The sequence below is a fragment of the Panthera uncia genome (genome assembly GCF_023721935.1).
Source record: "Panthera uncia isolate 11264 chromosome A3 unlocalized genomic scaffold, Puncia_PCG_1.0 HiC_scaffold_11, whole genome shotgun sequence".
NCBI classification, from domain to species: Eukaryota; Metazoa; Chordata; class Mammalia; order Carnivora; family Felidae; genus Panthera; species Panthera uncia.
Window position 1 is genome coordinate 4774643 of NW_026057578.1, and position 9343 is coordinate 4783985.

Below are 9343 nucleotides of genomic sequence, written 5' to 3' on the forward strand. Positions count from 1 at the left end.
AACATGCAAATGATATACAATCTGTGCCATCTGAGGAGATGCAGAAAAAAGCTAGATGAGAAAAGGTCTAAGAATACTCAGGAAAGGTTGACAGAATCCTGACACTGACTGAACTTTTAAACAGGACCAAGAGGGTTTGTTAATTAAATAGCCGGGCGCCCACTAAGGCACTAGTAGGTTCTATGGGAAACACAAGCCCCAGTTTCTGCCCTCAAGGGGCTTTCCATCTTTCTGCTTCAGCTAAAATAGACTCGAATGTCCCGTTGTCAAGGCTAGAGCTGGATGGAACAGCCAGTGATGTTCAGGTCGAGCCCCCTCATCCAACAGAAGAGGAGATCAAAGCCAGTGAGATTAGCGGAGGGTCTCCCAAGTGAGAGCGCCAGAGGCAACAAAGCCTCCCTTCGTAATACAAAACACACACGTTGTGCCGCTGAGAGACTCTGGTGCAAATTATACCTCTTCAGAGTCCAGGCCTAGGTCCTCTCACTTCTAAACCGGAGATGATGATGATACTGACTTCTCAGGCAGGTACCATTCCTTTCCTTCCCTTTTTTCTACTCTACCATAGCTGCTGAATGATGCAACCGAAGGAAAATAGTAGCAGCTAAGCGACAATCATACGGGGGTCGCAGGCACTAGAAAATAAAGGGCTTCACGTAGGCCGACGGGTGGCAGAAGGGAAGATGCGGTGATAATACCAGGACACAATTTTTAACGCTAACACATTAATGACACGGTCAGAAGCGATCGAGTTAGAACGTGAGTTCTTAGGGGAGAAGAGAACAGGAAGAAAGGTATGTTTAACGTCAGTCAGGCACTCCAAGGTTCCAGAACAACTCTGCACTTCATGTCAGCATGCAAGGAGGCCGTTACGGGCCGAGATTACAAGGAAGCACCTTTCCTTTCTTTTTCTCTCGTTTCTCTTTCAATTCTCCTTCTCGAGGCCCACTGTCCTACTTCCAGACCCCCTTTCATCTTCCTAACAACATAATAAATAAGAAAACCTAGGGCCTTCCTACTCAGCCACACGCCCACTGGTCGCGAAGGGAACAGATACAGCCAACATAAGGATAAAGGACACGGGCTTTGCGGGCAGATCTCGTTCAAATCCCAGCTCCACCCCTAATTCAGGTTCCTGAACCTGAACATCCTAACCATTTCCACTTCCTAAGCTGTTGTAAGAACTACATGAATGAGCAGGTACAGAAAAATGCCTCGCACACAGTAAGAGCCCACCAAGTCACAAATCTCAGATGCCCCCTTCCCTGTGAGATCGAAACCCCAAAGAGGAACCCGCACAGCTTCGTCTAAGCTCCCAGGTGGAGACGGCCCGTAAGTGCGCGGTCTCCAGGGTCTGCCCTGCCCTCTACCACCTACAGGCTGGGAACCTTGCGAGCCAGGACTCCTCAGTCCCCGACCCAATGCCTGGTCCACAGGAAGCTTTCACTATGTGGTGGTGGAACCCACCCTCCATCAGCCATGTTCTGTTCCTTCCACCAGACAAGAAGGCGTGGTCTGTCCATGAAGAAAACCTCAAAGGATGAGCTGTGGAAAAGGAAGACACCCAAAATATTCACAACTGGACGATCGTCTGTTACGCACACAATCATCATATCCGTGCAGGTCTCCAAACCCTCTCCAGCTGGACGTGTCTGCGTGTAGGTCATCACGCGGGGGAGCGAGGCTTCCCAAAGCACACCTCGTACAGAATAAAACAGCACTTTCTGTTACTGTACCCCGTGAAGCAGTCGCTTTCGGCAGTCGAGAAACCTCTGATTATCTATTAACTTACCTTTTCGCTTCCGGCTGAAGGCAGGGGCCTAGCAGGAGCATCGGGACTAAAGGGTTTATAGCCCCACCAGCAGAGCCGAAGGTGGCACCTGAAGGGTCATTTATGTTAGATATTCCTATCTTACCTTCTATGATAGCCACTTCGCAAAACTGCAAACCTGTGACTTCCCTATCACGCACACATTTCACACTACCATCCAAAGACTCAATAACACAGCTGCAAATTACTCGAAAGCTAATGTTTTCTACATACACAGAATCATTAAGTACCATCGAGATCTGATATAAAAAGTGAATATTCACAAGGTAAACCAAAGAATGCTACACAGTCATCGACATGAACTTTTTAAATAAAAAGTACGGTCCAGAATCCTCCATAAAAAACTCCACGAAGAATAATTTTTAATTAATTAACGTTCTTAAGAAATTATCCTGACGGCTACTAACACTTCCTTAACGGTTATGAATCCTCTGCATTCCTCCCCCAGGAACGAATCCCTTTATGAGTTCGTTCTAAAGAGCTGACGGGGACGTACCGAAAAGAAACGGGCTTTAGCGCCAGGCACGCCAGGGTGAAATCCCTGCACCACCATTTACCGCCGCAGCCTCCTCCAGGGCCCGCTGTCTAACCACCGAGTAGCTGACCTCACGGGACTGTGGCGCGGGTTAAACAAGATAGAAAACAGAAAGCATCCATGGACAGTCCTTACACTCTGTGCACTATTTCCTGGAAATTAAACATCCACCTTCCAGAAATGTTCGTCCTTCCCCCACCTTTGCTCTTCCAAATGAGCATCCGCATACGGCCACTGCTTTTGACTCCACGCCCAACCCAGAGGGGCAGCAGGGGGAGTCGCCCACTCAGCCCCTTACAAGTAAATACGCTCGCTAGGTTCAGCTTTCCGTTCCGCCGTTCTCCGGCGCTCTCCAAGCCTTAGACAATCCAAGCGACTCAGAGTTGTAAAGGTTCCAAGCCGCATCACGAGCAATTTACATGGAGGTAAATGGTCCCGGGGTCCATTGTTGCCTTGGAGAACAATCCAAAAGGCACAAACATCAGTCTCTATCTCTCCCCCAAATATGTATTTCCCTAACCACCCTTCCCAGATAGGCTGACGCTGCAGGAGCCTACTGACCTGCCAACCGTATACAAACTCAAACATTATCACAGGTTATCTGCAACAATGTGGACCCACCAGCAACATGGCTGCCCACGCGGACGTGGACACATGCCCATAAACCACAGAGTCCGATGAAGACATTATCTGACACTGATGAAAAGGAAAACTAACCTACTAGTCAAAGACTGATGATAACCCTCTGAGAGGATAAAGGAAAACTCTAAGGTGGTGTTTCTACAGCTTTACAGTTCTGTCTCAAGCGTTATGAAAAGAAAGCACTTCAGGAGTGCTTCCCACGGAACCGTGCCATTTTCTCAATGACTTTTTTTCCCAGGCAAGGCAAGAAACGCTAAAGCACTTTAAGTTGTATCTAAACATCAACAGCTTCTGTTAACACATTTAACATTTTGAAAAATAGATATTCTAGAGATACTTTTCTGCCCCGCTGATTTAAAAAAAAAAAAAAAAAAAATCTTAAAATGTCTGTCAAGTCCGGTAACTTTGTTTCCATAAACAAAGCTTCTTTAAACGACTCTTGTTTTTGTAAAGCCAGCAGCCCAGGTCCGTCAGGTAGAAACTTCAAAGAAGGCACACAGCCACTGAGCAAGGGCCGAAGCAAGCGCAGATACGCTATGCTGATGACAGCCTGAAAGGGGCCTAAAAGGATAGAAAACGAGGAAGCGAGCCTAGAAAGCATAATGTAACTTTGTTTTTAACACAATCCCTGCTGCAAAATTACTGCGCGGAAGGCTTTTATTTTATTTTATTAAAGACACTCTATGGCAACCTTGTCTTGACTAATGGAACTCAGCACTCTTTCTTGTCACCTTGCTGAAAGCTGCGCTCATTTGTTCCAAATCATGGTCAGCCTTCAGACGGCAAATTTTTCAAATACAGATGGGGAGTGGATGAGGCGATCTTTGGAGATGATTCCTTATGTAAAAATTCAAGTTTCAGATTTTAAAAACCGAGCCTCAGGGGAGTACCAACATAGTTTACATGGAGTTACACGGAGTATCCATGGAGTTATGTGCAGTTTATTATGGTTCGCATGGAGTTACCAGGAGTAACCAACATAGTTTACTCCCTTGACTCTTCCCCTAATTTTCAACTACGCAGTGGTCATATCGCAGGGTCAAAGTCCTCAGTATTTTGTCCTCAGCATTAGAAAAAAAGACGCTATCCCATTGTAATAAATAACAGACAGTGACAATAATGTTTAGGATTTCATGTCTTTAATAAGCATCAGCTCAGACTAATTATTTTAATAAATCCACACACAGATGCAAAGCTACCAGGTAATTATGAAGATAACTATGATGCAAGTTACAACCACACACATCTAGGAACTATCACCATTTTCCAGATACGAGGACATGGCCAAGTCTACCCATTTTTTCCACTTAAGGAGTTAACCACGAAGACGGTAAGTAAGCGAATAAAAGAAAGTTAACTTCTGGTTCACATTTTTCCCCAGGAACATAAAGTCAGAAGTAAATAGTACAATCTAAGAAGACTTAAGTTTGATTAAAGCTTAGTAAGTTTAATGCCACTTGCTTTTGATGAGCAAGCTGGTTAATAATTAAATAAATGAAGATAATCTATTCAGGATGGATTGAAACCACGACCATAAAGAATCTTAAGCACACTGCTGACATTTTGTTGTGCTGTAAAACACAGTCTGTTCTACGTGATCAAGAAATGTTAAGGAAATCAGTGCTATACTAAAGCAAAAGAACTAATGTTGTACTTAGCATCTGAAAGATAATTACTGCATCGAACTGACTATATCTACAAGGTTTTATATTTTTTGGCTTCCTAAACAATATTGAATTACACATTAACTTAAGGGGATGGACTAGTGATTCCCAGCATGCTTTCTTCACACAAAAGACAGGCTCGCGAACCTATCTTCCATCCACTGTGCCCAGGTTCCTGTTTTCTCCCCAAGGTGGTAATTAACCAACCAGTCTACTGGCACCATCCCTACTGACCAACAGCGAGACTTCTTGAAGGCCAGGGGTTTAGTCTCAGACTAAAGCAAAGATCCACAGCGGGTTTAAACCTTAACTAATCACCCATGAGGACGGTTAACAGACCACTCTCATGTGACGGTATCATGGGCTAGGATGTGAAGAAGGATTAAGAGTCCTGGACAATGACCAAAAAAACACAAGACGTACTATTTACCGCAGACGGAATCCGATAGAAGGGGATAGAGAACAGAAAGAAAATAAGAGACCAAAACGCCCTGAAAGTGACTTGTTCAGAAAGCTGCCTCTGAGCTGGGCAACGAGTGGGACCTCAGAGTTGGGAGCCGCAAAGGAAAGTAGTTAGGCCTTGAAAGAAATGAGATCAACAGAAAGAGCCATGATGCAAAGCACACACTTGACAGGTTTCCGAAGACCCTCAACTCTTTCAGAAAGGTCCTCCAGTCCAAATGAGCCTCTACTATTTCAACACGGCAGATGTCACGGTGCCACGCTTCTTCCAGGAAGCCTGCAGTCCTTCTCCTTCTAATACTTAACACCGGCAGCGCGGCACTTTCTGGAAGTCTGAACAACAAGTCACATAAGTCTATGTTCTTTTCCTCTGTAACATCCTTAACTTCAACATAATCACACAGATGTCCGAGATGTGGGGCTCCTGGATGGCTCAGTCGGTTCAGCGTCCAACTCTTGGTTTTAGCTCAGGTCATCATCTCACAGTTCTTGAGTTCAAGCCCCACATCAGGCTCTGCACGGGCAACTTGGAGCCTGCTTGGGATTCTCCCTCTCTGCCCCTCCCCTACACACACCCCTCTCAAAATAAACTCAAGGAAAAAAAAAAAAAAGAAAAGAAAGAAAAAGAAAGAAAAAAAATGTCCAAAATGAAAAAGATTCAAACATATATAATCCCATATCATCTAAGGCTGAATCTGAAAGATGGTTCCTGGGGGGGCTCAGTTGCTTAAAGCCTCCAAGTTTGGCTCAGGTCATAATCTCACGGTTCATGAGTTCCAGCCCCGCATCAGACTCTATGTTGACAGCTCAGACTCTTGAGCCTGCTTTGGATTCTGTGTCTCCCTCTCTCTCTCTGCCCCTCCTCCGCTTGTGCTCTCTCTCTCTCAAAACTAAACATGAAAAATTTAAAAAAAGAAAAAAAAGATGACTCTTGGGGCACCTGGGTGGCTCAGCTGGTTAGGTGTCAGACTCCCAATTTCGGCTCAGGTCATGATCTCATGGTTTGTGGGTTCGAGCCCCACACTGGGCTCTGTGCTGACAGTACGGAGCCTGCTTGGGATTCTCTCTCCCTCCCTCTGCTCCTCCCCACTCGTGCACATGTGTGCACATGTTCTCTCTCTCTAAGATAATTAAGTAAATAAATAGATATTTTTAAAAAAATAAATAAAAGATGATTATTTTATTCCTTTAAAAGATAATTAACTTTTAGGGCACCTGGATGGCTCAGTCAGTTAAGCGTCCAACTCTTGGTTTCCGCCTAGGTCACGATCTCACAGTTCATGGGCGTGAACCCCACATCGGGCTCTGTGCTGACAGCCTGGGATTCTCTCTCTCCCTCTCTCTCTGCCCCTCCCCTGCTCTCCCATGCCCGGTCTCTCTCCTTGTCGCTCTCAAAATAAACTTTAAAAAAATAAAAATAAAAGATAATTAACTGTTTTCCTTTGGATGATAATTTGTGTTATTTTAGGCATTTTAATTAATGCCTTATTAAGTGAGCTTGCAGGTTTGATTCATCGAAGTAAACCACCTGAAGTCAGAGTCATCACCCTAAGTAACTTGGAAGACATCTGTTAAAAGTGGCAATTCTCATCCTGGAATGAATGAACTGTATACAGCAAGCCAGAGGACAGAGTCTCTATTCTAAATTGTCTTAGCCCTCAGCTTAAAGCAAATAAACCAATCTCATAAAGCAGTATCTACATATGCCTGCAGATGGCCTTTTCTGAAGTCATGAGCCAACAGCTTTTTCAACAATCTGACACCCTGACTTTTCTTGGACCACTCTCCTAGCACAAATATCCAGTGACTTTGGCCATCATGACTTTGGCCAACCTAGGGCCAGAAGGGTCATTGTTTCTCTAGCTACACCTCGCAGGTAAAGAAGTTGAAATGATGAAACCAGTTGTCTAAATACAACCACCAAGCTCTGTAAAATACTGTGCATTTACAAAGCTGCTGAACAGCCATAACATCACTCCAAAGCAACAACAAAACTTTCTACGGGAGGCTAGGTAGATGTGAGTTCCATCCCACGGACTGAGTTCACCCCAGACTTCGTGCAGTGAAGTTGCCAGCCCAATATCAAACATCTTTAAGTGAAAGAACCAGAACAAAAACTTCAATTTTCTCAAATCAGTGCCTCTTTCCATGACACAACATTACCGGAGTGTTATGTACCGGGGGCAGGTTCGGGGGGTGGGAATCAATCAAGGGACTACCTAAGGAGAAGCAACACAATTTGAATTTGGATCCTGGCTGTGTCTGCGCACAGGCCTTGAGCCTTACTCCTGTCTCCTAGCTAGCCTCACGCCCTACCTTGCCCTGCAACCCCAGCGAATGCCGCTTGCTGCTGTCACTCAGAACTACCAGTGGCACCCCAAAGGGGCTCACTCGGCCTTCCTGCCTCCAGACATGGCATTCCCTCTGCCTGACACACTCCCCACCCATTTCTTCCTCTAGTTTGCTTCCAGCTGACCTTTCAACTCAGCTCAAATGACATCTTGTTCAGGAGCGGACCTCCCTGGTGCTCTCGGAGCTCTACGATCACCTGAGATCATGGCACTGTCCTGGTTGATTCTGTCATCTGCCCCTTCCCTTAAGTCCTGGAGTGAGGGGTTGAGGGAGAAGGTGACTCATCTCCCCTGGTTTCTGACACGTGGAACAGGCACTCAGCAAACGTGTGTGAACAAGATGAATGAAAGGGCCAATACTCAGGAGTAGCCAGCCCCTGCTTCTGGGGTACAGAACCTCGGACAATTCAAGTGGAAACCATCGCCCTCCACATTCACTGTAGCTACTCGGGTTCCCTTCCCAGCCTGGCTGCTCTAGAATGAGGCCGGGAGAACACCACGCAAGCCGAAGGACAATCCACGTTGGGTTCGTGGGGCTTTTTTGTTTTTGTCTGATGTTCCTTTCAGCCGGAAACCCTTCGGTTCTTTACACATTTAGAATCGTTTCCGATTGTTATTTTGGGAGGCAAAGTGACAGCCACAGTTCTGGAGTATTTCCCAGGGGTCAGACAGCATAATCGTGAAGGACTGTGAGCTCTGGGGGGCACCGGGGTGGCTCAGCTGGGTAAGGGTCCAACTCTTGATTTCCACTCAGGTCATCTCATGGTTTGTGGGTTCGAGCCCCACGTCGGGCTCTGCGCTGGCAGTGCGAAGCCTGCTTGGAATGCTCTCTCTCTGTCTTTGCCCCTCCCCTGCGTGCTCTCCCTCTAGATAAATAATAAATCAATCAATCAATCAATCAAGAAAAGAGTCTAAGCTCTGAAGTCTGAGTTCACATGTGTCACATGCCAACAGGGTCTCTCTGGGTAAGTCAGAGTGACCCTAAACTACCTCCTGCCAACGCACAGGAAGCAGGGTGCCTCCGGTCAGCATTGGCTCCACAAACTCCGCCTGAGCTCCGACCGCGCCCTCGCCACCCCGCACAAGGTGTCCTCTCCCCGTATCACCCGCTGGATCTCCTTCCCAGACCTCAGCACTACCTGAAAAGAGTTTTGCTTTGCGGCTTCGTCTCCCCTCGCGAGAAGGTAAGCACTATGACAGCTGGGGACCTGTCTGCGGTCCATTCCTGGTCTCTCCAGGGCTCAGCACGGAGCGAGCACACACGGTTTACTCAACACATCTGAAAAGTAGGAACGGGCAAGCCTGACGCGGCCCCCTCTGCCCCACGACGCTTACACTGGCAGTGGAGAAAACATACGGGCGGCGTGAAGCCTGGCGATCCAAAGGGCCCCGGTTGGCCACAGGCACACGTGGCGCACCAGGCTTCCTCCGGCTCGCCCCTGCCCCCCACCCCCCCCACCCCCCGCTGCACGGACGTGAGCCCCGGGCACGAGGAAGGCAGAGGCAGGCAAGCTGGGCCACGTCCCATCAGAACCGCCGAGGGGCTTTTCATTCATTTGCGCAGCAGACGTCCCCCGGGCTCCCGACGAGCGCCGGGCACGCAGCGGAGAAACGGCCAAGTCCTGTCCTCATGGAGTTTCCCTTCTAGCGTGGGAACGCAGCACACGAGTGCGTACAACTGCCCTCGGAGATGGTGTGAGCGCCGTGCAGACGCGGAGCAGGGGTGTGACGGGGAACGGCTGCAGGTGTCCGCCGCGGGGCGGGGGAAGGGGGGCGTCGGAGCGGGCCTCTCGGGGGCGGCGACAGGTGGGCGAACCCCGGGCAGGTCGGCCCCGCGGGAGGGGTGTGTGGGGGGGGG

General features: G+C 47.8%; 1 protein-coding gene across 1 annotated transcript in view; it reads right to left on the bottom strand.

The window, feature by feature from the left end:
- VAPB (VAMP associated protein B and C) overlaps positions 1-9343 on the bottom strand; it is a 52914-nt gene that overhangs the window by 42959 nt on the left and 612 nt on the right. The window lies entirely within an intron of this gene.